General features: G+C 51.2%; 1 long non-coding RNA gene across 1 annotated transcript; it reads right to left on the bottom strand.

Annotated features, from left to right (window-relative positions):
• Positions 1–10,651: 10,651 nt before the first annotated feature.
• Positions 10,652–14,892, bottom strand: LOC137206448 (uncharacterized). The gene is made up of 3 exons (XR_010934652.1): positions 14,759–14,892; positions 11,847–12,018; positions 10,652–10,858 (listed from the first exon to the last, which is right to left on the bottom strand). It is a non-coding gene; the product is annotated as an uncharacterized lncRNA (long non-coding RNA).
• Between the last annotated feature and the right edge of the window lie 1,870 nt (positions 14,893–16,762).

Raw genomic sequence — 16,762 nt, 5'->3', positions numbered from 1 at the left:
TGGCTGCCTGAGGGACTCTTGGACACAGGGTATCTCTACTTCTTTCATCTGTTAATGAGCTGTGAATTAAAGACAAACAGAAACTCAGAGGGAGGCTGGAAAGAGGGCAAGGCTGGCGAGGGGCTGGCCCGGAGTGAGGATAAGATGGGCAGAATGAGGCCAAATCCTGGGGCAGCAGAAGAGCACGTACACTGCCGCAGCCGGGGCCCAGCCAGCTCTGCCCGTACAAGCCCCCCAAGGCCTAAGGAGGCAGGCCAGGCTGGGGTAGGATGTCCTGGTGGGCAAGGGAGTCGCGGTCAGGCGTGGTAGGGCCTTGGCATCCTCAGAAGACCAAGGACTCTCATACCCAGAGTCTAAAGAGCAGGGGGCAGCCTGTCTGGGGACTCAGGGGAGATCCTCAGCGGGGAGACCCAGGGAGACATGCTTAATGTGTTCATCTCCCCACTAGACTGGCTCTTTAAGGGCAAGGAACATGTAACATAAGGGTTTCAGAGTCAGACCTGCATTCAAATCCAGCCACTTATAGCTGTGGGACCTCGGGCCAGCCACTTCACCTTCCCAAACATCACTCTTCTCAGCCGCAAAGGGGAGAATTACAGTATCTCCTCTACAGAGGATGGAACGTGAACATGTATCTGGTTGAACCACAGTAAGCTGCCATTTCTGGGAGTGAAAACCTGTCAAACATCTGCTCTTTCATTTGGTTCAACATAAAATGTCCAGCGCTGAGCAGTGTCCTGCACCCAAAACGCACTCAGTAAATACAAGAAGCTATTGATGCCTTTTGATGTACTGGGTAGTGGTCCAGTGTGTATGTTCAGAGGAGGAATGAATGAATGAATGAAGAAAAGCAGGCTGGGGACAGAGCAAGGGCTGAGTTGTGGGTGGCTGGTCCCCGGGGCCCAGAAGATGCTGACAGGTGATGGGGGCTCCTCCCCTGGGTCAGCAGGGAGCGATGATCCCAGGGAACCAAGTTCACAGCCCCTGCTTGTCTGCTCTTCCTCTCCCCTCATCCCCCTCCCCTTCCCCTCCCACGTGTGCCCTCTGTGTTTATTTCTCTCTCTTGCCCCACTTATGAGCAAAAGTTTTGTTTTCTGGTTACCATGGTTACCATTTACTTACTCTGTGCCAGACTCCTATCTAAGCATTTTGCAGGCAGTTAGCTCATCTACTCTGAACAACCACCTAACTTGAACCTTATTTTTAACCCTTTGAAGTAGGGTTTTTAATTTGTTGTTTTATTGAGGCATAATTGTACATAGAATAAAACGCACCCATTTTCAGTGTACAGTTCAGTGAGTTTGGGCAAATGTATACATCCAGACAGCCACCACCCCAATCAAGATGCAACATTTTCATCACCCCAGAAAGTTCCCTCTTGCTCCTTTGCAGTCAAGCCCCCCACGGACTCTCCCACCCATCCCTCCAGCCCCAGCTGCCACAGATGTGCTTTCCATGACCATAGACTTGTTTTGACCTTTCTAGCATTTTGTATCATGGGAATCACACAGTGTATACATTTTGTGTCTGGCTTCTCTTATTTATCATTAATTTCCTCCTTTTAGTTTCTGAGTAGTTGTTATGGATTGAATTGTGTCCACAAGTGTCGCCCCCAAATTTCAGAGGTTGAAGCCCTAACCCCCAATGTGATTGGATTTGGAGATAGGGTAATTAAGGTTAAGTTAGGTCATAAAAGTCTGAGGGGGTAATTAAGGTTAAGTTAGGTCATAAAAGTCTGAGGTCCTTATAAGAAGAGGAAGAGACACCAGGGATGCACACACACAGAGGAAAGGCCATGTGAGGATGCAGCAGAAAGGCAGCCATCTGCAAGGCAAGGAGAGAGACCTCAGGAGGAACCAAACCTGCCTCATCTTGATCTTGGACTTCCAACTTCCAGAACTGTGGGAACTGATGCCTCAGCTGGAGCCCAGTGCTCCATGCCAGGTAGAACGAAGCAAATCAGGGGGAGATGCCCTGGGAGGTTCCTGCGAAGCCCCAGTGTCTTTGCCCTCAGACACCTTCAGCAGGAGCCCAGCTGGAGGAGTGGTCAGTGCCCCACAGGCTGAGGAAGACTGGGGACTGGAGAGAAGATCCACAGAGGGAGACTGTCCAGTGAAAGACCCTGCTGAGAACTCAGTAGGGCTGGCACGGGACTGGCTCTGCCTCACTAAACCTCAGTCTGCTTGTCAGTAAAATGGGCATGATAATTCTCTTACTGATCTCACACATGGGGAAGGAAAATGAGAGGAAGAGAGTCCCATCTTGCCACGCCAATAAAGTGGGGAGGGGGGACTGATCATCCCCATTTCACAAATGAGAGACCTGAGACCTAGGGAAGAGAAGGGACACCAGGGTCTGGGCCAGCCCACCAAGCAGCATCCCTGCTGCGGGCTGAGACACTGCCTCTAGGTCTGGGCTCTGAGAATGGCTCTGGGCCTTTGATGCCTCTGAGGCCTGCCTCCCCTCCAGGCTGTAAGCCCTGGAGTCTGGGATTGTGTCCAGTTTCCTCATCATTATATCCCTGGAATCTAGCAGGGTCCCTGACACAGGGTATCCAGCCAATATTTGCAGAATTAGTAAATAAATGAATGAATGATAGCCACGCTTTTCAAAGAGGTATATGAGTCGTCTGGCAGAGTAGCAGAGGGTGCCCCTTCTTGGAATGTCCATTTTATTCAGCGTGTGGCGGAAATAATCATGTAACAGTTAACATCATTTTGGGGGGTATTTTTAAATTGTGGTAAAAAATATATATACCAGTATGATGGTTTCTTAAAAAATTAAACATAGAATAACTGTATGATCCAGCAATTCCACTTCTGGGTCTATACCCAAAAGAACTGAAAGCAGGGACTCAAACAGATACTTTACACCCCTGTGCATTGCAGCATTATTCACAATAACCGAAAGACGGAAACAACCAAATGTCCATCAATGGATGAACAAATAAACAAAATGTGGTCTATACAAACCAGGGAACATTATTCAGCCTCTAAAAGGAATGAAATTCTGACACATGCTACAACATGGATGAACCTTGAAGACATCCTGCTAAGTGAAATAAGCCAGACACAGAAGAACAAATGTTGTATGATTCCACTTACACGAGGTACCTAGAGGAGTCAAATTCATAGAGATGGAAAATAGAACGGTGGTTACTGGTAGAGGCTGGAGGGAGAGGGGAGTGGGGAGTTACTATTTAATGGGTATGGAGTTTCTGTTTGGGAAGATGAAAACATTCTGAAGATGCATGGTGGCGATGGTTGTACAACAACGTGAATGTACTTAATGTCACTGAACTGCACACCTAAAAATGGTTAAAATGGTAGATTTTATGTTATGTATACATTTTGAGTAGTGGTAAAATATACACAACTCCACAGCATTGAAATCATCTTCATGGGTGATCAGGGTGACCCTTCTGTCTAAGTGGGTGGGCCCAGGGGTCATGGTCGTCTTCCAGGCTGAGTGAGCCCTACCAGGAGCTCCAGGCCCCAAAGCACAGGCTGTAAGCTGGATGGAGAAGGGAGGCAGGAGATGGGGTGGTTTAAGGGGGCCTGACCAGTAAGGTGATTTTCCCAGTAACCCACCCAACCTGCCAGCCTCATACTCCATTTCCTTCACCAAATATCTCTTACGTGCCAAGAGCAGATTTACCAGGTGCGACAGGGCTGAGGCGCACAGAAGCAAACCACGCCCAGGGTCTGGTGTCTGGACCATCTAAGCCACGAGGAAAGGCACAACGCCCACATCTGTAAAACTGGAGTAAACCTGCTCCATGAGGTTGGAAGGGATGAAAGCTGAAAAGCTCTTTGCACAGGGCTTGGCCCACAGCAAGAGCGTATGAGATGCCAGCTGGGTTTTTTTGTTTTATTTTGTTTTGTTTCTTTTAACTCTCATAGGAGGTAAAGACAAACAAAGTCAGTTGGCCACAGGGTGCAGGGTTCTGTGAAAGGAGAAGCCAGAGAGAGGGTTTTTAAAAAATTTTCTTTCCAATATAGGAGAAAAATCTCACTGAGGCAGCAAAGCAGGGTCTTGGCTAATCATGATTTCTCTGCATTTCCCCACCCCCACCCCAATCAAGAGCCTGGTCGAACATCAACTGCTGCCCCCTCCTACACTTTGTGCCTCCAACCCCATGACTCACACTCCTCAGAACTGATTGTTCACCCGGCCTCCTCAGTCCAAAGCTCTTGATGGATTTGGTAATTGGAGTAATTACGGTAATTTTACCTTAAAGACAGGCAGCTGCAGATTCCCTATTGAGGAGCTCCCTCCCTGGGCCTCCTGCCAGTCAACGTTCAGGGACAATGAAAGTGGCTCCCCTTCCCCTCTCCCAGAACGTAAAGTGGCTGGTGTGGAAAGAGGGGTTCTCAATAGAAGGCATCTCCCACCCTCTGAGCAGCCCGCGGAGGGGGCAGGAGGCAGCAGGATGGGTTTGCCAGGAATCGTTTTTCGTTTCTACCACCCTAGCCCTGGTTCCAGGGACTTGCAAAGCACAGCAGTGGATCTTGGCTTGTTCCCCACCGAGACCTGAAAATCAGGACAGGAGATCACCCCTCCCCGCCACCCGCAGTCTATGGATGAAGTCCCTTATAGATCGTAATTGCACGTATCCTACAGAATCCAGGCGTGAGGGGCAGGCAGGGGTGTGGATCCCGCGACGTGCAGGGGGAGAGTCACCTGCCCACAGCCAGGTACCAGGCAGCACCCTCCCATCCTCATCCCCGCAGAGCCTGGGCTGCCCTTCCCCCAGCGGCAGCCAGAGGAATGTTCACCTTCACACCAGGGCCCCTGAGAGCCAAGGGCCAAGTGCGGGGAGGACGTGGGGGGCGAGATCTATTCTGATTTCAAGGTTAGAAGGCTTCTCCGAGAGGAGGGACTTGAATGAAGGCCTCGAAGAATATATGAGACCCCTTGAGAGGGCCTGGGGCAGTGAGGGACACCAACCAGATCCCAGAGCAGACCAACAGACAGGGGCGTTTGGGGCCATATTTAGTTTTGCTAAGAGCCAACCTGGGGGCAGTCTCAGAATTTCCAGGCCGGTGGTTTGGTAGATTTAAACCCTTCCAGTCTTCCCAAATTTCTTTGGATCCATTTGCCGTCCCTGCCCTGTCTGCCCACTGCCCCCTTGCCCTCTCTCAACTCCAGCCACGTCAGCCTTTCAGTGCCTCCTCCACGCTAAGTTCCTCCGCTCAGCGGCTAACACACCCCCTCCTGCCCAGGGGGCCCTTCCACCTCTCACCTGTTCGTCTTTCAGCCTCCTGGGAAACTTCAGACCTAGTCCACTTCCCCTCTCTTTCCTTTCACTCCCCACAACTGTAATTAGCAATACAATGGCAAGTAACAAATAGCAATTTGTGGGCTGAGTTATTTTAACATCATTGTTCCTTCACTAGACCGGTAAACTCTGAAAGGAAGGTCTCTGTTGATTATTCAACGCTCCATCTCCAGTGCCTGTCTCTCAGTAGACATTTTTGCTGATTGCATGTTGGAAATTTTCAGCAGGCAGAAATGGGGTGGAAGTGCATTCTCAGAAGAGGGAAAAGCACAAGCTAAGGCTCTGGGGCCAGAGAAGACAGAGTAAGTTCAGAAAACGTGGTGCCAACATGGGGAGCAGAGGAGCAAGGGGACAGGTGTGGAGTGATCCTGCTGTAGGTGAGGACAAAGGGGGGAGGGGCCTGGGTGAAGGGGTGGGGGAGGGGTTGGGGAATCTCAGGGAGGGAGCCTGATCCATCCCTTAGCCCAGCTGCCCCAGACAACCTCTCTGCCCTGGTGCTCCAGCAACTACGGCCCTGGCTGAGTCGTTTCTGTTCCCTCTATCTGCAAACCTCTTCTCCCAGCTCTTCTGATGGCTGGCCCCTTCTCCTCATTTCGGTGTCAGTTACATTGTCACCTCCTCAGAGAGGTGTTCAGCAGCAGACACTCCGTGCACATTGTCTCCACGCACGCCCCTTGGCACACACACCACGGCTTCCGATTGCAAGCACCTCGGCCTCTCTGCGCAAGATCTTTCTCTGGCACAGGAAGGTGCCCAGCCTGTGTACCTGTAGTACTGGTGGACCAGGCAGGGAGTTAACACTCCTGGGATGGCACTCAACCCATCAAGGACGAGTTGGTGGATAATGCCCTATCTTCTTTACTCCTGGGTTGGCCTGCATTAGAGGTATAACTACACATTTTCCCAGAAATCCATGCAGCACTGAGCCCCAGCAGCCCACGGCTCTAACGCGCTCACTGATGCACCTTTCACCGGCTCCAGCCCTTCCCCATCTCACGTCTCTACTCTCACTGGGTCTTCCTGAGACCACCTCCCAAATACTTGGCTCAGAGTCTGCTCCTAGGGGCCCCAAATCTAAGACCCTTTTCTGGCCACTCGAAACAAAGATCCACCCATGTTCCCACCCCCTGCATTCTCTGTCTCTCTCCTCCCCCATCTCTCTCTCTCTGCTTCATTTTCTCTGAATTTTATCATGATGTGAGATCATTTTGTTTCTAAGTTAGTGTGTGTTTCTCAGTCGTCTGTGAGTTCCCTGAGCCCTGGGACCCTCCCTGATGGTTTACTACTCTCGCCCCAGCCTAACCCAGCGCTGCGCTCTAGCTGGCATTGAATGTCATTGGCGAGTGACTGCAGACTCCCTCATTTCATCCTCCCCACCCTCTGTGGTGTAGAAACAGCAGATGAATCTTTCTCTTGGGCAAGTTACCTGCAGCCCCATGGAGCTGGACTGGAGCCCCATCTACCAGCCAGCCCAGGGTGACACCCTGTAAGCACTGCCCCTCCCGGGGAAGCACTCACCTGAATGACAGGTGAGACGTTTCCTCTGCTCAGGGGTCATTTTCACCATTTGCCAAAGGAAATGCTCCCACTGGAGGGCGTCTTTCCAAATCCCACCCTCCTCCCTCTCAGAAACTGGAGGCTGCAAGGGCTTGTTTTAGTCTGTTTGTGCTGCCATAACAAAATACCACAGCCTGGGGGCTTAAACAACAGACATTTATTTTCTCACAGCTCTGGGAACTAGAAGTCCAATATCAAGGTGCTAGAAAATTTGGTTTCTGGTGAGAACTCTCTTCCTGGCTCGCAGAAAGCTGCCTCCTCACTGTGTCCTCACATGGCCTTTCCTCTGTGTGCCCACAGATATAGAGAGCATGTTAGTGTCTCATCTTCTTATAAGGACACCAGTCCTATGGGATCAGGGTTAGGGTTCTGACCTTGGTTAACCTTAGTTACCTCCTTAAAACCGGATCTTCAAATACAGTCACCTTGTGGGGTTATGGCTTCAACATATGAGTTTGGGTGGTGGATGGAATTCAGTCCATAACAAGGCACCTTAAAAGAAACATGACCTCGGCCCAAGTCCAGCCGGCAAAGAGCCTGCAGAAGCTGGGCACCCTCTGTGAGCTGTGCTAACCCAGCAGCAGGGCTGGTGTGAGATCATCAGTCACCATGATGCCACAGGGTGGGAAAAGGTGAGCCCTTGGATAGCGCTGAAGATGAATAGGGAAACTAACATGTGATTAAACTGGCCTCCTCCGCTGATGGCTGGTGGCCCTCTCTGACTACAAAGTTAACACAGCCAGACCTGGGCTCCCGGCACCCACCGAAGCACATGCCCCTCCTCCTGCTAAGGTTAGAGGATTGTCCCTCCAACCACACAGCTCCCTGGGATCCCAACCCTGTTAATGAGGGGATGAAGCATGCCATGGGACCAGAGCAGGTGCTGAGAACCATGGGGGAGATAATATCATCACTCACCATTTCAGGCTGCCTGGCTCTTGTTGATAATTAATAATAATAATGACAACCCTGAATGAGCACTTGCTATAGGTCATTTCCTCATTTTCACACATCAAACCAGGGAGGTAGAGTTAAGTCAGGTAGGGAGGACAACAGTTTCTGGAGGAAATAGAGGAGCAGAGAGGGATTCGTGTATCTGTTCATTCATCCAGTGGATTTTTACTGAGCACCTACTATGCACCATTATATCCACAAAGGTGAGCAAAGTCCCACATGGTCTCTGCTTTCATGGGGTTACATTTTTGGTGGTTTTTTTTTGCGGTACATGGGCCTCTCACTGCTGTGGCCCCTCCCGCCGTGGAGCACAGGCTCCGGACACGCAGGCCCAGCGGCCATGGCTCACGGGCCCAGCTGCTCCGCGGCATGTGGGATCCTCCCGGACCGGGGCACAAACCCGCGTCCCCCGCATCGGCAGGCAGACTCCCAACCGCTGCGCCACCAGGGAAGCCCGGGGTTACATATTAGTCAGGGTCACAGATGGGGAAAAACTAATTAAATGTGATAATTTCAGGTAATGATAAATTCTAGGAAGAAAATTAATTAAGGTGATGAGAGAGAGAGAGAGAGAGGAAGCAACTTCAAACAGTTCAAAGGGGTCAGAGAAGGCCTCTGGAAGGAAGGGACATGTGAGCTGAGACCAGGAGGTGAAAGAAGCTGGCTGTGAGAGTAACTGAGGGGAGAATGTTCTGGGCAGAGAGAACAGCACGTGCAGATGCCCAAAAGCAGGAATGAACCTGGTATGTCTGAGGAATGGAAAGGAGGCTCATGTGGCTGGCTCTGCAAAGTGACAGGCAGGGTGGGTGAAGTGTCATCAGAGACAATGGATGGACCTCATAGGCCAGGGTAAGGAGTTGGGATACTACTTTAAGTGGTGTGGGATCCCTCTGGAAGGTTTTCAGTAAGAGGGCTTTTAGTAGAATTGAATTTTTGTTTTACAAGCGTCACTATGGCTGCTATACAGAGGATAGATAGGAGGGCAAGGAGAGAGAGTAGTTAAAAGGCATGGAAGCCACTGAGACTTTGTACCATCACCACTACCACCACCACTGCCATCAACATCACCACCACCATCATCATCACCACCATCATCATCATCATCACCACCACCACCATCGTCATCACCATCACCATCACCACCATCACCTCCACCATCACCACCATCACCACCACCATCATCACCACCATCATTATCACCACCATCACCATCACCACCACCAGCATCATCATCATCACCATCACCACCACCACCATCATCATCACCACCATCACCACCACTGTCATTATCACCAACACCATCACCAACATCATCACCACCATCACCACCATCATTATCACTACCACCACCATCATCATCACCACCATCACCACCACTGTCATTATCACCAACACCATCACCAACATCATCACCACCATCACCACCATCATTATCACTACCACCATCATCATCATCACCATCACCACTACCACCATCATCATCACCATCATCACCATCATCATCACCACCATCACCATCACCACCATCATCATCATCATCAAAGGCATCTAGATGACAGAGGCTTGGACTAGGATGATAGTAGGAGCAAAGGAGTGAAGTGGGGGGGGGATTGGGGTACATTTTGGTGGGAGATCCAACAGGGCTTGGAGGTGGTTTGCAGCAGGCAGGGAGGAATTGAGGAACAGAAGCAGCAACTCTAGCTGAGCCCCACATGGAAAATGTGCCCAATCTCCCTGTGTCTGCTCCTGACTGTCCTCTCCCACGAGCACCTACCAGGTCCTGTTCCTGCTTCAGGCACTTGTGGTGTGGCTGAAAAAGCAATGGATTTGGAATCGGGCATCCAAGATTCTCACTCTCAGTGTGACTTTAGACACATAGTTTAGCGTCTCTGAACTTCAATTCCTTCATATGTAAAATGGGACCATGGTAATACCTATTTCACAGGACTTTGGGTCTACTGCTGGGCTAAACTCAAGCTTTATCCATTCTATGCTCTTCGAATGTGGCTGCTGGGGAAACTGAGACCACTTAAATGCTCGTAACCTGCTACAATCTCCAAATGCCCTGCCAGCAGTTCTAGGATTAATGTCGATCCCTCCTCACTAAGTTTTCTTGGTTCCCTCTTTCTGCTTCTGAGGGTGTTTGCATTGTGGGAGGTGGGGAGAGAGAAGCGGAGACTGACAAAGTGATTATCATGAAAATAGTTTAAAATATAGATATTTAAGGCAAAATAGTGTGGATCTGTAGTCTAAAATAGTTAAGAGCTTGCATCTTGACACCAGACTAACCTGCATTGGTATTGAATCCTGTCATTTATTGGCCATAATAATACTGTGTTTCAGAAGATTGTTGTGAGGATTAAAGGAGTTAACATATGTAAAGCACCTGGTACGTACTTAGTGCTTAGTGACCATTAGCTGCCGTCCTCACATCCTCACTCAAACTAAAACACTGGATTATGGTGAAGATTAAGTTTATAAAACTCTTGGTATCATCACTGTCATCACCATCACCATCATCATCACCATCAAATATCAGCAGCTGCAGCAGAAGTAACAACATCACCATCCTCACCATCACACCCATTATCATCACCATCATCGTCATCACCTTACAGGGTCAAGCAGGTACTATCAATGCACCAGCAATATCCTTTCATCACCTACCATTTCAGTGTCCAGTGGTTAACTTCTAATTGCCAGCATCTACATCCCTTTACCTGAGGGCTATCTCTGGCTACCGGAGCAAACTATGCCTGTGCTCATGCTGGCTGGAAGTGCCAGGGAACAAAATGCCCACACTCGTCAGGAGGAGCCCTCAGCCAATCACTCACAGGAGCTGACGAATAAATACCCAGGTCCCTTGCCCTCTGGGTGTGGGTAACTGATGAGTATCTTCTCCATTGTTTCTCAGAGCTCTCCAGGAGAATTAAGCTCTGGTGCCCACAGTGGTAACTTGCTTGATGATGCATCCTTTTATGGGCTGCCGCCCCTTCTTAACGTCCCACTCCCTTGTGTTTCCTGGGATCACTCTTTGCCCTTGAATCATGATTTCAGGGTCTGCTTCTGGGGGAACACAAATGAAGACCTGGATTACTGTGAAGATTAAACTTATAAAGCTCTTGGCATATATGAAGGGCTTAATAAATTCATTGTTGAATGAATGAGGCTTCACCTGTCCCAAGGAGACAGACCCAGGGTAGCGGAAAGAGGAGGAAGAGACCTGGGACCATAGGAGAGGGGTGGGACAGGAGCCCAGAGAAGCTGCCCCTGCAGCCCCCTGCCCTTCAACAACTGTCGTCATGACTCCAACCCTCCCCCTCTGATTCTCTTCCTGGCCCCTCTGGGTGGCTGCAGGTTCAAGGTGTGAACAGACCACGTTGAGAAACACAGCAAGACGTCCTCATCACCAAGCTCCCATGTTAGCTCACTGGAAGGACAACACCCACTGAGAGCTAGACTGGGGAGAAAAAAACTTGAATGAAGTAAAAGTGACATGTAACTTATGCCCTTAATGTTCAAACAGAACTTAAATACCATTTTACAAAATGACATGATTGTCCAAAGCAATATTTAAAATATGGGCACTGTGAAGGGAGAGGTTTTTCCTCTTTCCAGTCCCCTCTGGGGCTGTTCCTGGCCACAGTGCTTGCTCCCCTTCACCGAGGCCCAATCCTCTCCTCTTTCACAAGGGCTCAGAAAGGGCAAGAGGCTTGCCCAAGGCCACAGAGCTCCCCTGGCTTCTTCTCCAGTTCTGTCCACTATACATCATAGGGCCATTCTCAAAGCAATTTTTTCCTGGAAAAAAAGGAAAACTTGCCCCTTGATAGGGGTGCTATGTTTTTTATTCTCCTCAGGGCTGGGAATCACAGACAAAAATCCATGCAGGTCTAAGTCCGCAAGAGGTGTTGGCGTACAGCGAGCGTGGTGTAGGAGCCCACCCTGGAGTGAGGGCTCAGTGTGTGTGGTTCTACGGGGTCCTTTGTGGGTTCTGAGAGGCATCTCAGAGGAGAAGGTCACCTTGGAGGACAATCTCGACCTTCTCCTTAAGTACCTGTGCTCCCACGCCGAGTACGCCCAGCCCACAGGGGCAGGGATGCGGCATCCAGGCTGCTTCTTAGAGCCCAGGGGCTTAGGTGGGGTTCTGTATGATGACCCCCACTCGCCATGGGGGTTGGTGTGGTACAGATCTAAAAGGTGGACATCTGGGTCCAGGCGACGCTCACCTGTGGGAAGCAGGGTTGAAGGAGGTTGAGGTAGGAAAGACCAGCCTCTCTCCCCGCAGCCAAAGGGAGCCACTCTGATGCAATTTGTGCTCCAGAGCCCCCTTGTGGCCACGGCTGGACATCACCCCTTCTCCTCCTTCCCTCCCTCCCTTGTAAGGCTTTGCCTGAGGACCCTCCCTCAAAGCATCACTACACCCAAAGCCTTGTCTTAGCCTCTGCTCCTTAGCTGGTGGCTCTCAAAGTGTGGTCTTTGCATTAGCAGGACCTGGAAACTTGTTAGACATGCAGATTCTCAGGGCCCAGCCACCTGTGTCTTAATAGCCCTAGGGGTGATTCTGATGCACCGCTCAAGTTTGAGAATCACTGCTCCAGGGAATGCAGCTGAGGACAGCTGCCCATCCTCGGTCCCCACAAAGCTGGGGGACTCTCAGAGCTGGACACATGTTTACAGAATTCCTTAAGGAATCCATGGTCACTGGCCCGGGAGGAGGTCCACTTCAGCTAGGCTGGCCCAGAAGCATCAATTTCACTAGAGGTACTGACAACTGTCACACTAAACAAAAAATTCTGCCCCCTCCGTGTCTGATGCCAGCTCCAGGCAAAACTCCAAACTCCAGGACGGAATCCTAAGGCGTGCACAAGCTGACCCTTGACCTCACAGCAGGGTTCCACTTGGTTTCACAGGAGACAGAGGCCTGAAGGGGAGATTCATCCCAGGGTGGACTCTGGTCTCCCGCAGAGGGGTCCAGTGAGCCCTCAAGGTCAAAGAGCTCCCAGTGACCTGGGCTCAGACTCATTCCCCACTGGAAACTTACTGATATTCCCTCTGACTCCGTGGAGGAGGATGCGGGCTGACTTTATGGAACTGTTGCTGTAAGACAGAGAGAAGCAAGCCACTGGCTCTTCTAGAGGCAGCGAGAACAACCACTGCGTATGGAGCCCAGGACTGGAAGGGGCGGCCTCACTGATTTTTGGTCACAGGTGGGAGATGAGACATACGGACCCTCCCGAGAGAGCTGGAGCCCAGGAAGGAGCCCAGCACCCAGAGGCAGGGAAGAGGCAGCTGGACGGCACTAGGGGAGGGCCAGCCATGGGTCGCCTGCCACAAGGCCCCTTCCTGCTGGGCATCAGAATGGAAGCTGTGGAAGTGGTGGGATGAGTGACAGATGAGGACAAGAGCCTGCAGTGAGGGGCAAATTCTGAGTCAAGATGGATTATGAATGTTGTATGAGTATGTATGTTAATTATAATTAGTATATAAGTATCATATGATTATCATACGATACTTATAGATATCCTGAGCTCAATTCCAAAGTCTGTCCCCAATTTGCTGTGTGGCTCTGGGCAAGGCCCTTTCCCTCTCTGAGCCTCAGTTTTCCCATCTGTACAAGGAGGAACTGGACTAGACACTTGCTAAGGACCAACAGTCCAAGAGTCCTTTGTGCCAATTCCATCAAGGAGGCTCCTGAGAGTTCAAGCTGTTTCTTACATCCTGGAGTGACAGCTGCAGATCATCCCCATGGATCCTCTTCCAGCTCTTTGGCCACACTGACTCAGGACCTTTGCACATGCAGTTTTTGGTGCCTAGATGCCTTACCTCATTTCCCACACTATACCAGGTGCCTTGTTTTACATTCACATTGTTCCCTGTATTTCTTATACAACCTAATACAGCTTGTAACTTGATATTTACTTTGTGGCTATTTGACTCATGTCTATGTCTTCCACAGGGCTGTGAACTTGTAGGTCCAGGGCCCCTGTCTGTTCTTTTCCTTGTGATTCTAGCATTCCACATGGTACCTGGTCTAGAATAGGCATTCATTAAATAGCTGTGAAATGAATGAATGAATCAATGAATGAATCATGGCTATCACCATTACGATTTGGAGCCAAGAAGTTCTCTGAGAAGGCTGGAGAACCCAGCTCCGACCACCCCAGAAAGGGAACGGTCAACAGCAGGCACAACTCCCCTCAATGGCCTTCAGCTCCGAGGGGCTGACCTTTCCCTGCACCAGCACCCTGTTCCCTGCAGGGGAGAGGCTCCTGTAAGGGGTAAGGGAAGGTGGCCTGAACTCAGAATACAGTATGCACACACACAACACACCCACGCCAGCTGCTTGTGCACGGATCATATGTCCACATACACAATGTCCCCCAAAGCGTGCATACATAAACACAGGCTATAGAAACATGTGTGCACATGCGTTCACCCTCACACACAACAGGAGTGCGTGCAGGGCACCTCCAGACGCGTGCATCTAGGTTTACATAAATACACATGATGCACAAGGCGACACTGCCAACTTCCCCGTTCTGGACTCCTCCTGGAAACTGTATTCTTAGAAGTCCCCTCTCTTCTACTGCCCCCCTCCCCACCCCAATCACTCGACACCCCACAAAGCAAACCCCACTTTCCTAAGCCTTGGCAAAGCACACAAGTGCTGCCTGAAAGTAAGGCAGCGGTAATAGCTTCCAGAAGACCACGTACCGCCCCACCGTTTCCTCCTTGCTCAGCCGCGTCACCTCCCTCGTTTCTGAGACCCCGCCTCCTCTCTCGCTGCGACGGGCCCGGGACGCTCCCTGGTGGCCACAGTCGGCAGCGCCGTTCCCGGCAGCCTAGTCGTGAGTCCCGGATGATGCAGAGGATGCGAAGGCACGGCCACCAGGTACCCTCCCGCCACCCCTTGCCCCTTTCTTCTTCCACCTGTGGGGGCGGGGCAGTGGTACAGGGCTCACTTACCAACTCGGGGCCGTCCGTCGCCTTGTTCCTGTCTGCGTGCATCCTTCGCAGCCAGGTCTTGAGTCCCCCATCGCAGAGCTGGGGGCACCAGCGAATGCTGTCGTTCAGTTCTCACACCTGGGCCACCAAGAAAGGCAACCTGGCCAGAAAGAATCAAGTCTTAGCAGGGGCATCGGGTTGCTGGGGTGAGAAGCAGAGCCGCCAGGGTCACTGGGGCCTCTTCTCTGTCCCAGCGTCTCAAACAGAGCTTGGCAATATGTATTTGTTGAACTTGGGGCTGACGCACTAGTTTGATGGGAGGAGGGGGGCCATTTAGTCCCTAAAGGGGGCCATGGAGTAGGGGACTCTGAGAGCAGAACCCACCCTTGGGCTTCCTGACAGGGATCTCCCAAGACAGAGGCTGGAGGGTACTGCACCTGCTGTGGAACAGGTGTTCATTGTCTTACCCAAGCAGGGGTGTCCCCAAGAACACACCTGCAGTGGGCTAAGGCTTTGAGAACCCCAGCCAGCCCTCACTGGCAGATCCCCAAAGACCCCCGGATCAACCCATACCCCTCTGTCGAATCAGAACCCAGCAGACAGTCAGGAGAATCCAGACTCCATGGACCCTGATAATAAAGGGCATGTGCCCTGGACTCTGACAGGACTGGGTTCCATTCTGGGCTCCTCTGTTTACTGGCTGTGTGACACCCAAACAAGGTGACACATATGAGAGGGGGAGGAAGAGGATCTTCCTATTTTACTTTATCTACATCCGTGTTGCCTGAAAGTTTTACAAGAGGTCATTAAGGTATTTCTTGAATTTAAAATACAGCGTACAATAAAAAATGTTTTAGTAGTCCCATTAGCCCAGAGAGCTGAAAGAGCACAGAGAAGAAAGAGACTCTGGGTGTGTAGGAGGGCACCTGTGCTGGGGAAGGGTGGGAGTTCTCAGCAGAAGAGTTGACCTTTGAACCGGGTCTTGAAGAATGAGCAGAGGGCACCAGCTTTCTGCTCTCTCTAGAATGGAAGGGAGTCCCAGGCGGAGTGAAGTACCCAAGCAAAAACGCGGAGGCGCGCAGCGCGGGACGCGTTCGGAGAATGAGCTGGTATTTGGTACGTTTAGAACAGAGAAGATTGCCTGAGTCTGGAGGGGGAGAAACTGGAAACAGTCAGAAAGCTTCACTTGTGGGTCTCTGGAATTAAAAAAATAAACTATCTTATGACTTTAGAGATGAAGGGAAGGATAGAAGGGAGGAAGGGAGAGAGGGAGAGCAGGAAGGTGAGAGAGAGAAAGGGAGGGGCCAAAGGTGAGTGGATGGATGGATGCGTGGAGGGGTGGATGGATGGGTGGGTGGGTGGGCTGATGGATCGAGGTGTATGGATGGGTGACGAGATGAAAGGACGAACGGAGAGACGGAGGGAGGAGGCTGCATGTCTCCGTGGAGTGGCCTCACACGCAGTGGTGGCGGTGCTACCTTGCAGTCATGGGGGTGCCGGCCGGGTCTTCTCTGTGCTCCGGCCCCACCCTCAACTTCCACGGGCCTTGGCGTGTGACCACAGGTAGACCGCAGAGGGGTCTCTCTCCCTACTCTTGCCCCTCCCTCTTGCTCTGGACTGTCACTCAGGGCAAGGCTCACGGTGGGGCGGGGGTGTCCTGGTCACCTGACTCCGGCCTCTCTCTTCGGCAGCCCCTGTGCTCCTGAGTCTTAGGGGTGGGGCTTCCTCAGCATCATTAATGCTTTGATGTGAAGGAATCTTTGCGGGGGCTCAGAGAACACCCGTAACCTGGGGTACATCAGACGGCAGTGGAGACAGAAAGTGTAGACCCCTCTTGGATGCGAAGGCAGGGGGAGAAAGAAGACTCTGGCCTACACGTAGGATCCAGCAAAGGTCCCGCAAGAGATACCACTGGGGATTTGAAAGGACAGTACCCACAATCCTGGAGGGCAGGGGCCTCCTGGCCAGAAAGAATCAAGTCTTAGAACAGATGAGGTGTCATCTCCGTGGAAACGCTCCAAAGCA

Source organism: Pseudorca crassidens, chromosome 15 (assembly GCF_039906515.1).
Source record: "Pseudorca crassidens isolate mPseCra1 chromosome 15, mPseCra1.hap1, whole genome shotgun sequence".
In the NCBI taxonomy this organism is placed as follows: Eukaryota; Metazoa; Chordata; class Mammalia; order Artiodactyla; family Delphinidae; genus Pseudorca; species Pseudorca crassidens.
This window is presented reverse-complemented; position numbering and strand designations above follow the sequence as displayed.